Below are 12,362 nucleotides of genomic sequence, written 5' to 3' on the forward strand. Positions count from 1 at the left end.
CATTACAGTCTAATCATTCACTTCACAGTACCAAACTAGGAAAGTTTCTTTGCTGTCTTCTGACAATAGTGTTACTTAAAACAGAAATTATTCCACTTACAGATATCATATACAAGTGACACTTCCTCATGCATAATTATCCTAGATGGTATGTGGTGGAACGTGTTTCCCAACTCAGGGTATTCAAGTTTTAGTCCCTGTTTTCTTTCACTTATTTTAAAAAATTGATCAATGAACATGAACAAGAACACTGGGGTTTCTGCTTTAAAAAACATAACCGTTTTTCCATAGCAGCAATATACAGGAACTTCTTTATTAATTCTGCCAATGTATTAACTTGCAAGCTGCAATTACACAACTCAAGCTGCAGAAACGAGTTTCCAGGCTCCTGGAAATCAGCTGGGTCACACTCAGCCTTCACCATACAGAGCTGATAAGCACTCTGGGGAGGAACCAGCTACCTACCCTGACAAAATTAGTCCAAATATTGATAGGCAAGTTTATTTTATTCTAGAAACCTTACCAAGAGCTTACAGTAATGATCAAACCTGTTCTTCCAGGAGGATGGCTCAGCAGTTTCATAGACTTTGTTTTCACCAGCAGGTGTTGCTTATGCTTCAAACTAAACATGGAGGAAGACAGACAGACATAAATCAGGAGGCTAAAGCAAAGCTAGAATGGCAAGCAGCTGCTTGGTTTTATTTTGCCTTAAAGTATGACCTCTTGCTGTACTATCAGTTTATGAAAAGAATATATACTAGAAGAATACAATTGGCTTGAGCACTAGCTTCAGAGTTCTCTCAACTCTGGGTGTGAAGAGTTTGGCCCTTCTTACACCACCAGCAGAACTGGAGTTCAGCCAAGTTTTGTCAGTGTCAAAAAGAAGTAGTGTTTGAAATCTCATGTCAAAGACAACTCATTTGTAGGTGAAAAAGTATTTTTCCACATGTTTGAGTTAGACATTATGGTTATTCATTAGTACAAATTCCAGCTTTTCCGTTACAAGTAATGATTGTCCTGGGTCTAATTTAATCAAGTGTCATCTTTACTGTTTTCTAAATTTTCCTCTCCAGTTCCCTACAGTAACCAGTAATGGAAAGGATAGGGTGGAGGACAATTATATGAGACCCAAATTATGAATGTAATACAAGTAAATGGTCTCTAACTATTCTACATATCAAAAAGCAACAAAGAAAATAATTTTGTTTCCTCCCTTCTCTTAAGTTGCTCTTAAATACATTATATTCAAGTTATTAATTTCAGTTAAAATTACTAAAACTCAAAGAATTTTACTTCTTTGTCCATGATTTATGTAGTTTTTTATTGCATCTTCTTGTAATATATTGCAGATGAACGGCCTAATATCAGGTATGTTTCCAGGGGTCTCATTGTCTATTTATTATGAGGTTGCATTAATTTCTGAAGTGTTTTTTAATTCACCCAGTAATTACATTTTTTTGTTCAAGTGTTTATAAATAAGAAGTGGTCATGATTTTGGTTTTAAACCAAAGACCTATACTGCCACAGACTTAAGAGGAATAAAAAAACCCCAAACAACCAAACTAGTTCACTGGCATAAAGAAAATTAACAGCATCTAATTTTAACATAAAAAATAACAAAATATTTTCTCACATTAAATCCATACCAAATGTTCTTTCTAAAAAACAAACAAACCAAAAAACCATCAATAATCTACAGATTGCCTGTAAACTAACATTTTAATTTTACTAAGATAGAGGAATGGCTACTTTAGTATGTTTGTTTATTCCTAGTAAAGATAAAAAATGGCCTGAATTTTAAAACAAGATATTGATGTTCTGAAGGGATGGGTACTTTCCTCTAAGAGGAACATAAATATGTAAGTAAATGATTTGTTTGTAGAGAATTTCTTCAGGAGGCCCATAGTTTAATTCCTGCAGTCTTCGAATTAGTCATCCTTGCTCACCATCATTACCCATACATACTGCAAGACAGATCCATGTAGTCTGTTTATAATCATCTCTAACTATAGAAATAGCTGTAAAAATTAAGTATATTTTTAATAAAAATGAATAGCTTGGATTATTTTATAGTGCACAAAAGCAAGTCAAACAGCTTGTATGACTCCAAACCTTCCCACATGATGCGATATGAGATTTTTATAGTGCTCCCATTCATCAGTAACTAAGCATTGTCCTTTGATAATCCACAGCAGCAGGGATAGTCTGCTGGGACTTCACGAAGTTTCTGTTTCTTTTCCTTTTCCAGGATAAAGAAAAGACCAAATGTAGACTACTGTCAGATGTGATGCTAGACCCCACAGTAGTTATACTGCAGGGATTTTGCAAATGGCTTTCACAAATAAATAGCTTCAGATGACTAAATCTGTTGATGTCACTGGGACTACTTACATGAACAAGCTTCTCACAAGTCACAACTGTTTCAAGGTCAGGATTTGGGGGCGGGTGGGGAGTGGAGAGTCAGAAAAGCACACATGTGGCAGAGGTCAATGTTTCAACATACCTCTTGAGAGTTACACACTTGAAAATTCCCTGCTCATATGAATATTATACTAACAGTACCTATTAAGGAGCAGTTTGAGGAAAGATTAATGACCTGGAAAACCAATTTGGGAAAGTTTTTCCACCTACAAGATACTGTTGAAAGAAATCTGCAAACTGTTGTAGAGGACTTAGATTAACTGAAGGTCGCATCATTAGGAAAGCAAAAAGAGAAAAAAGTTCAAGATAATAGGTGAGTCAGAATTACAAGAATGAGACATTCAAGCTCACTCTGGTGAAGCAGACGTAAAGCTGTACATGGAGTTACAAGAAAGTGCTCTTATACTTTTATCAACAAACAGACAAATTATCTTAGTAGCTCCTTGTTCTCTGGATTGTAAAAGACAGAAGAGAGGCAGCAAAGGAAGCAGTGGCAGGCAAGAGGAGCCTAGACAAGGTCTTTTACTGTCTAGAAAGAGAAAAGGTGATCTCTTACTGTTATGGATGAAGTAGCAGCAGGAGTTGAGTGAGAGCGGTGTAGAGTGGCATGAACAGAGGAATGAACAGTGAAAGAAAGGAAGGCGTCAAAGGTGCCTGACTCTTTATAAAGAGTAATACCGGTAGCATGGTGCCTTTATGAATGATGGAAGTGTGAGGGAGTGAGGAAAAAAAGATGGCTAAATTTGGCTGTGTGAAGTTTAAATTGCCAACAACCAATCTGAGAAAAGACAAGGAAAGTCTCTAGAAATGTGGCTTTAGATAGAAGGATAAAAACAATTCAGGAGCACAGAAGCCGTTTGATTTCTTTCCTACATCACAGTGATATTTAGATGACATTTCAGGTGTAACTGGTAGGGATGAAGCAAATAGCAAAATGCAAACTGATACTTTCAAGAACATGTAATGCTAAAAATAAAAGTTTTGGAAATAGTAATAGATAAGATTAAAAAATAAAGCTTTAGGCAGTCCCATATATGATGTCCCATTTGACAGTCAAAACGCTATCATTGTGGTAGCAAGTTTTCACTTGTTTTTAAAAAAAAACACATGAGAATGCTTTATGTGGCAGAGAGGCCTTTGAGAACTTAAAGTGTTAGTGGTGTAAGTTTCAGTACAGAGTGAACTGGCCAGCAAGATCTTGCAAAGGCAACTACTAAAGGAAGACAAAGGAACGTGTTTATTTTTAGTTGGAGGTAAGGAACAGTTTTGTGCACCAGCATGCCCTGTTGGTTTCTGTGAGACACGATTGTAAATTCTCATTTAAATATCCTGTAGAACCAAAGCAAATGAGCTACTTGGAAAGACAGAAAGAAGCAAATGACAACTGAAACTATTCAGGAATAAAAGGGAAGCGTGATTTAGGCAGAGCAAAATGGCAAATACTTTTTAATTGTAAATTATTTTTGCACTCGAAAGAGGAAAGAATTGTGATGTTGGCTAGATACCTTGCGTTATGAATAAACACACTTGAGTTTCTAAAGGATTTAATAATCTAACATGAAGCTCCTACTAGCCCTCCAGGCAGAGGATGGGCCTGTTGGGTCATGGTTTCATACCATCAAAGAGATAGATTTCATCTTTCAGATGTTGTTGTGCTCGCTTGGTAAGAATTCAGCTTATTAAAAGGTGTTAAATAAGATACAGGATAAAAATACTACGAGAGAAGAAATTGAAAAGATTTAAGGCTAAAAGGCAAAGTAAATATGGAAATAACATTTGGCGAACACATTCTGAGAACAAAACTCCAAGTTTATTTATTGGAATAGATTATAGGGTAACTCTGCATGGGTGATGTAGTTTGATGTGCTATGACCTTGGAAACAGCCAGTCAGGCAACACCCCATGCTGCACATGTGGAATGTGCAGCTTTTGGCATGGGAGCTCAAATATTAAAATCGGCCCATAAATCTGAGTACAGTTTTCAGTGTTTAAGAATCTTATTTTATCTGGATTAAAGTCCTCTTCCCCTTTGGCATTAGAAGGTGTTTATGGCTGTAAAAACAAGAATTGTAAAATATTGCCCTGAATTATATATGGACTTCTCGGGCCAAACTTACAAGATTTACTTTGCAGTTTAAAATTAAAATTGAAAAAAAAAAATCTGCCAGGGACAGTATGGCCTTTCTAGACAAAGTGCAGGAAAAGTATGGGCAAATGGCAGGTTAAGTATATCACTCCAAATTGTTTCTTTTTTTTGTAATTCTAGAAATCATTTTGCCTTACTGTGGTGAGAAATGATAAAGCTTTTCTTGTAAATCCTAAGAAACCTTCGTGCTTTTTAAAGTGATGCTCAAGTTCTGTTACAAAAAAGATGAATAAAAACTATGGCTTATGGTCTCTGATCACTGACCACATTAAAGTCTGGACTAATGTAGCACTCTCTCTTTGTTTCCTATTATCTTCCAGCTCTTCTCCCTTCTAATATTCATTCTTTCTTTTTGAGAGTTATTGTTCCTCTTGTTGCAAACGGTGCAATTTCCAAGCTGCAGTTTTAAGTTCATCTAATGGATTCCACAATCCTGCAAAGTGAAGCACTATGAAGAAACTTTTAAAAACCTAAATAATTGGAATTTAAAATGCTGTGTTACTAATTATGACCTAGAAATAGGAGCTGATAACTCTCTGTTTCAGGTTATTATGCTTTTATATTGATGACATGGAATTATGCTCAGGGCCTGATCCTGCAATTGTAAGTGAATAAAAGCTCTGTGAGAGTTGACTTTTACATCCTTGTAATTTGGCTATTTTCATTGTACTCTGGTGTAAACACTTTCACACACTGTTGGAGGAAAGAAAGGATAATTTAGAAGACAGAAGAGCAGAGTATCCAAGCTATCAAAGCTTTGGCTAGGGCATTTCTATATGGATATATGGAAACAGTTACCATAATCTCAAAAGGTATTATAAAACTCCAAATGACAGCTCTAGAACTTCAGGCCCTTAGCAACCAGTGTGCAGATTCTTTGTAAGTAATGGATAATTTTTAATATTTCATCATACATGCACCCATCATTCACATTCAAGTCCTTATAGGCACTATTACATTCAAATTACCAATTTTACCTCTCCTCCTCCCTCTAGATTTATTTTTCTTATCATTAGAAGTATATCTTACTGCTGCACTCCACATCCTGTATTTCTAGATCTCTTAGGCTAAAAAGTTATGTTGCAAACTGATATGAGAACAAAACATTAAACAAGTTTTTGATCTGAACAGGGGTGTGCCACTGTCTCTGCTGTATCCTGAACAAAACAGTCAGTGAGCATTTATAAGATGAATAGAAACCAGTTTGAAGTAGATGCCACTGTAATGGACTTCACCATTTAAAGAGAGATTAAGGTTCAGACTCATATCCCTGAAAATAACTCTTCTAAAAACTAAACAAGCTAGTCAGTCACAGGTGTACTGACAAAGCGCACAGGCTATGCCCATGCATTTCACTCTGGGCAGACACACACATTTCAGTATTTGTAATAATTTCTATAACATTCACAGTTAATGTCTGTTCTTGCTTCTGCCTTTGCTTCCTTCCACCCCATTCCAAACTGGGAGTCTGAACAACTAGTGAGGACCCACTGGAGGCTCATCAGTAATAATGAGATTGAATAAGAAAAGTTTGGGTTTACATTCTGTTACCCCTCTGACCTCATTAAAGCCCTTTTTTTCTGGAACCTTAGTATCAGGACTTCCCTTTGGCCACAAAGCTGTCAAGTTCACTTACAGCTCAGTTATAAGAAATGTAAATCAAAGCAAATAGCAAGCTATAGCCAAATTCTGCCTTTAAAACATATATAAACTGTATTTTTATAGGAAACAAAATACACGAAATGTGAAGCTTGCTCTGTGAAAGATCCAACCATTAAAATAATTTACTTGATGTCTTTGATGTTCATTTTATTCAGTTGTAAGCATTCAGTGATCCATCAACTGCAGATAAATGTTGTGCTGAAAGCTTCTGCTGAAATTATGAGAACGAATAAAAGAATTAAAGGCATAAGACTTCCATAGGTGCCCTGTGTTGTCATCCCTGTTTCCAAGCCCTATTAAATGAAACAACACATTTCTCTGAGATTTAAGGTTTCACAAGCCCTGATACAAAAAGGAGTTACAGAGCAAATCCTATTTTACTACTATGAAGAATTTTAAATATTTTCCTTATAGGAAATTATATTCATATATAATAAAATATTTCAAGTGCTTTTCATTTAATCAACTTCTTTCTTGATTACTCAAGAAACTAGCCATGGCTTGAAATGTTTGGTTAAAGGGAACCTATCTTTCAGACTGCTAGGCAAGCTTAGAGATATCTGTTTGCACTTCCGTTTTTCTGCAGCCCAGTGAATATTGCTTTTTTTGAATTTTTCTGACACTCATTTCAGAAAGAATCTGAAAGGGTTGTCTTTGCTTGACAAATAAAGAAAGGAAATAAACAGTGATATTTATTGTTTTCCTATGTGGAGACCGAAGCCTCTCGGCCCCACTTAAGACACATGACATAACTAATACCTAAGTATCAACTCAGCAGATAATTTTTGCTGAAAATCCTGTGACTGAGATTTTATGCAGAAGATCAATTAAAAATTTGAATGGATTTGCAAAGCCAGATGGAAAAAGCAACAATGACCTGCCACAACAGGAGTGTGTTTTCTGGTCCAAAACAAGAAGCTGTCCTTGCCTTCTCATGCCCACTTTGCCTAAGAGGCAGTTGTTCATATTGGCAATTGTGTTTTCTAAAGCTGCAGCTGATCCTGTTCTAGTCTGATCAGGGATGACCTTCAGCTTTCTGGCACGTGGACCTAACTTGGGCAAAGATCAGCTCTGCTGATTTAAACAAACCCTGCCACTCATCTTAGGAAAGAAGCAGTGTTTGTACTTGCTGATTGTTTCATGTTTGTTGGGGCTTTATGGATACAAACTTATTCTGAAATGTGGGGTGGGGTTTTTTTTGTTAGAAGTATAGCGAGCATTGCTAACAGACATTTTTTAAAAACTACTGACAAAGCTACAAGTCACAGCAAACTGCAGTGTCTAAATTCCATTCTAGAACTCCAGGCTAATACAGTATTTGGCAAAACACAGTTGGTGCTCCAAATTCGTATTTGGAAGAAATATTTTTGTGTAAAATCTACACTAAAATCATAGCTGTATAGTTGGATTATAATGAAAACCTTCGGTGTAATCATTCCTCTGAATCTCTAGTTGTTCTCCTAATATTAAGCCAGGATGACGGACTGCATGAATGCACATAAATCATTATTTTGTTGTTGTTTACCATTGTAAATACACTAAATCTTTACTAAGATTCAACAGGATGCAAACCACTGAATTGCAGCCTGAGCACAATCCCAGTCTACAGTTTGGCATTGTACTTATTTGCAACTGCAGACTTACGCACACTACTCACATATAATTGTGATACCTGCCAAAAGGGGAGCCTCCCCATCCTATTTCTCTGTGTGCAATATTATGATCACTTATCAGGACATTAAAAACTTGGAAGATATCAAAACTGAAGAAAGGAACTGGGGGCATGAGAGACATTTCTAGCATTATCCTCAGTTCACTTTGTGGTTTTAGGCAAGCCACTTGGATTCTGGATGACTGTCTGTAATATAGGTCAAATATTTTAGGTAATACTCACAGATTTTAAGTGAAGGATTACATTATTATTGTAAAAAGTAATTCCAGACTACTCCTTTTAAGTAATGATACCATTTATAAGCCAAAATCCAACTTGTAACTTTGAAGCCAGGAGCCAACTTTCATCAATTTTCAGAGACTATGTCTACGGTGTCACACCTGCTTCAGTCACAAGCTAAAACTTGAGGTCAAAATCTTTAATCACGCATGCTGCCTGTATGCTGGTGTGTGCTCTGGCTCCTGCCTGGGATTAACCAGCTATCTTTCCATCAAGGACATTCTGGCACAGGGTAGGAATCAATACTCAAATTCTGTTTCTCAGGCAACAAGGGTACAATTCACTGGGGGTGCTGCCCTGTGAGCATTCAAGCACACATTCAGGAGGTATCAAAGTCAATAGAGTTCCTTTAAATCCAGTTTTCAAATATAATATGAGCTGATGTGCTTTAACCTGTACACAAACTTTACAACTCAACAATGGGAAAAATGGTAGTATGTGTGTCTATCAACTGCAAAAAACTGGAGATACATTCCATGATGACTCTGATGTTCCACCTCACTTAAAGAGAACTCACTTTTAATTAAGTACGTGTAACATCAATGCAGTTTTCACGTTCTATTTAAACAATGCATAACAGTCCAAGTCAAAAGTATTGTATGCATCAAACCTAGTATTTGCTAAACAACATTCTTTCAGATCAATTTCTGTGAGCAGTGGTCAGTGCAGAAATAACTCCCGAACTGCGGTATCTGGACTGTTCCTGTCTCTTGTAATTACTTCTACTCGAAGATGTCTGCCAAATTCTTCCCAGTGGACATATGGTCTCAGCAGGTACGAACAGGCCGAAAGTGCTTTTCTTGCACTGACGTCAGTGGGGGAAGTATGACTGAATTCAGCTCCCGTGAAAATTAAATATTACCTGACTACTGCCTTTTTTTCAAGGGAACAGTAGCTTGGCCTAGTTATTTCTACAGCTTCTTGAGAAATCTTCGTATGTTTTCTTCCAAATAGAAAGTGTCTTTATAGTTAATTAGAAGATAATACCAGGTAGCTTCTGCTAATTATTTGTGTTTTTGCTTAACACTTATAAATCTACTTGTTCAGGTATTATTACAAGCTAATATTTGTCTTGTAACACACATTAGTCATTACAATTAGCAAGTAGAAATAGATTAGTCATGCGCAAACAATCTCATAAATGAAGTCTTTATGCCCCCTTTGGGGATGGAAAGGAAGGTAATTTGAGCCCTTTATTATTATCAAGGGAAACCTGACTTGTCTCTTCTATTCACATCATTGTTTCAGGATTTCTTTTTGGGCAAACTGACTGGCTGTGGGCTTCCTTTAAAGTCCAGTAGCACCACGAAAAGCTGTGTTAGTGAGTTAATGAGAAACATCAGTTGTTACCTTTTCCCATGACTGCTAGTCTGCATTGCTCATATAAGTGTCACTCCTTTCTTTTCAAAAATCTTTTCAGTTGATGTATCTGCTTTTCCCGTGGCTGGAAGAAACCTTCCTTTCACATACATGAATTTAGATGTTTTGCCTCAGCAAGAACATTTATCCACAGATTTTGGGTTTCTATGATCCCTTTACGAGAAAGGAAGACTGAAGAATACAAAATTGAATTGAAGATTGGGATGTCACCGTAATCTGAGTGTGTGTCACCAGTGGCACGCAGCAGATCAAGCAGTGCCCCGCAAGGCTACACTCAAAGCAAATCCAAACTATGATGACAAATTTCCAGATGTACCTTCCAAGAAAAAGGTTATGCAATGAGTCAATCAAAAGTGTTACATTCCCAACTCTGCTTAGAGGAATTGCAAAAGGAAAGAGTCTGCAGAAAATTCCATTTTCCAGTGGCCTTTCTTTGTCACCTCTACATAAAAATACTTCCTGTTTCTTTCCAATTTGATGAACCATTCAAACCCCCTCACTCTTTGTGCGTGTAAAATCTCCTAAAAAGTAACTTTTTAATAATTAGACTAAGCCAATACATAAAGCCATTTTGAAATTAAAACCCTAAGTCATTTCATGTAAGTAAATTTAACAACTGCATTAGTATATTACTTTCTTCACTGCTTCCTCACATGGAGCACAGGTAAATGCACCATTACTGACTCTAACAAGTCACTCCATTCCCACCCATGCCTTTTTTTGCCTCTTTGCTATCCTTCATTTGCTCGAATATTTGCAATGAAAAATCAAACAACCCACAGCTCTTCCTCAAGGAAACATTTTCTCCAACTAAAGAAGTCGTCAAGCTTCCTGAAAGAAGCTGAGGAAAAAGGAGTATTTGTTGCTGTGTTTAGCATGATTACAGAAATAGGTCACATATTGTTTCTGAAAGAAATGGATCACCAGCATACAGGCCCCCACAACTCATCCTGGTCTCCCTCCCTCCACCCCCGTACACAGTGCTTGAAGCATTCCAATATCCTTGCCAAATTCCCTCACAAATACTTTAATTCTTTACGTGCATGTCTCATTCCATCTGTTCCACATGCTCTTTATGCCATTTACATTCATTGGCAGAGTCTGTGAGATGACACCACACGTTATAAATTTGCTGTGTTTTAAAGCGGCTTAGGTATCGCATAAGGGAAATGCGGAGTAGCTCAAGGTCTGTGGTTTTCTCCCAGAGACCTGGGTTAATTCAGCTACAGGGCAAACTACACGTGAATGTCACCAGCAGGTTTTCAGATCAGTAAGGCTCTGACTGCGAAACACAACGTTATGCACACTCAGGAGCGAAAAAAGGCTGTCCTTTGCAGGATTTATGAAGTGACTGCATGTATAAGAGATGTTGTGCCCAAATAAATAATGTAGAAAAGGCAAATGTGATGTAAAGGAGGAATAAAGAAAAGAAGTGCTCAATGGGAAAGGTGGTGCTTAGGCATGTGCACTGGTATCACTTGTGAAGTAAACGATCCTTCACCACAGGAGCACACCACAAAAATGGGCCCAAAAGTCTTTGGGCTTTGCCTTTAGGAAACATATAGTTGGTTTTGGGGTTTTGCAGTATGGTCATCCCAGCCCACAACCAGCTGTAAGTCTGTCTCGAAATACGAGAGAGAGAGGGGCCACTGCAAATGTTTGTTGGACATGGATTTAAGAGTCGTTTCCAGGAGAAGATCAGAAGGGAAAAAATCCCCTTCAGGTTTCAATACAGGGACATTTGTACAACCAAAACACAGATCAGCTGTGTGTTTGGCCACATGCCTTAAACTCCTTGAACAAATTATACAAAAGCCTCAAGCCATGAAATTTCAATTATGTTCTGAGTGCTGGACACCAAACCTCGTCTTTCACTTCCGTAAGAGTACCTCAAACAAAAGAAACGTGCTTAAAGGACACATATCAGCTAAAAAGCACCACAAAATCTGAAGCTAGGGCACGGCCTGCCCTGTGGAATACAGCTGTATGGCACTTGCAGTACCCCTGCAAGACAGAGTATCAGTGTATCCTATTAGAAGGAGTAAGGTATCCTGGCAGTTACACCAGCAAGCCAGAGTGCTGGAAATCAGTGTTAGAAGTATCCATTTCTCAGACCATTATGCAATATAATTACTTTACTACTATTATTAAGATGTTGTGAAAATACTATATTTCATCAGAGGTCAGTCAACAATTCTAACCTTCCCTTTTTCCAAAGTGAGACAACACAGCTTGGCTACCTGGCAAGACAGATTTCTTAATGTTTACCTCCCCATTTTTTTCACATTCCTTTCCTCGTGTAATTTTTTCCTGTTTAGCTTGTGTGCTCTACCCAGTGCCCTGTTATCTTCTACCCCATCTCTCTCTTTCTTCCCTGTCTGCTATTACTACATTGTCTTTAATGTTTTCCCGCTCCCCTTCATTGCCAAACTATAGTTTTCAACTGCTGTGAAAATGTTTGATTCATACAGTTCATTGTTTCTCCTGTAAAGGAATCATCATCTAAAATAACCTGCATGTGCTTGAGCAAAATCAGTAAAGGAAAGACTGCCATTCCCTGCTTGCTCTCACAGTTTGAAGCCTTGTAGGCTATTGCATAGCAAATGAGAAATAAGAAAGATAAACAACTGTGGCTGTCTTGAATGGGAAGGGAACTTCAGATAGTCTTTGCAACATGGCATCGGATTTTTAATCCAGACTTATGCTGAGGAAAAATAAGAGCTAGATTCTCCATCACTTAAATACTCTGTCCTTTACACATGTGCCAAGTCAACCTAGAATAATATGTCTTTGATTCCTGAC

The sequence above is a fragment of the Falco cherrug genome, chromosome 1, assembly GCF_023634085.1.
Source record: "Falco cherrug isolate bFalChe1 chromosome 1, bFalChe1.pri, whole genome shotgun sequence".
In the NCBI taxonomy this organism is placed as follows: Eukaryota; Metazoa; Chordata; class Aves; order Falconiformes; family Falconidae; genus Falco; species Falco cherrug.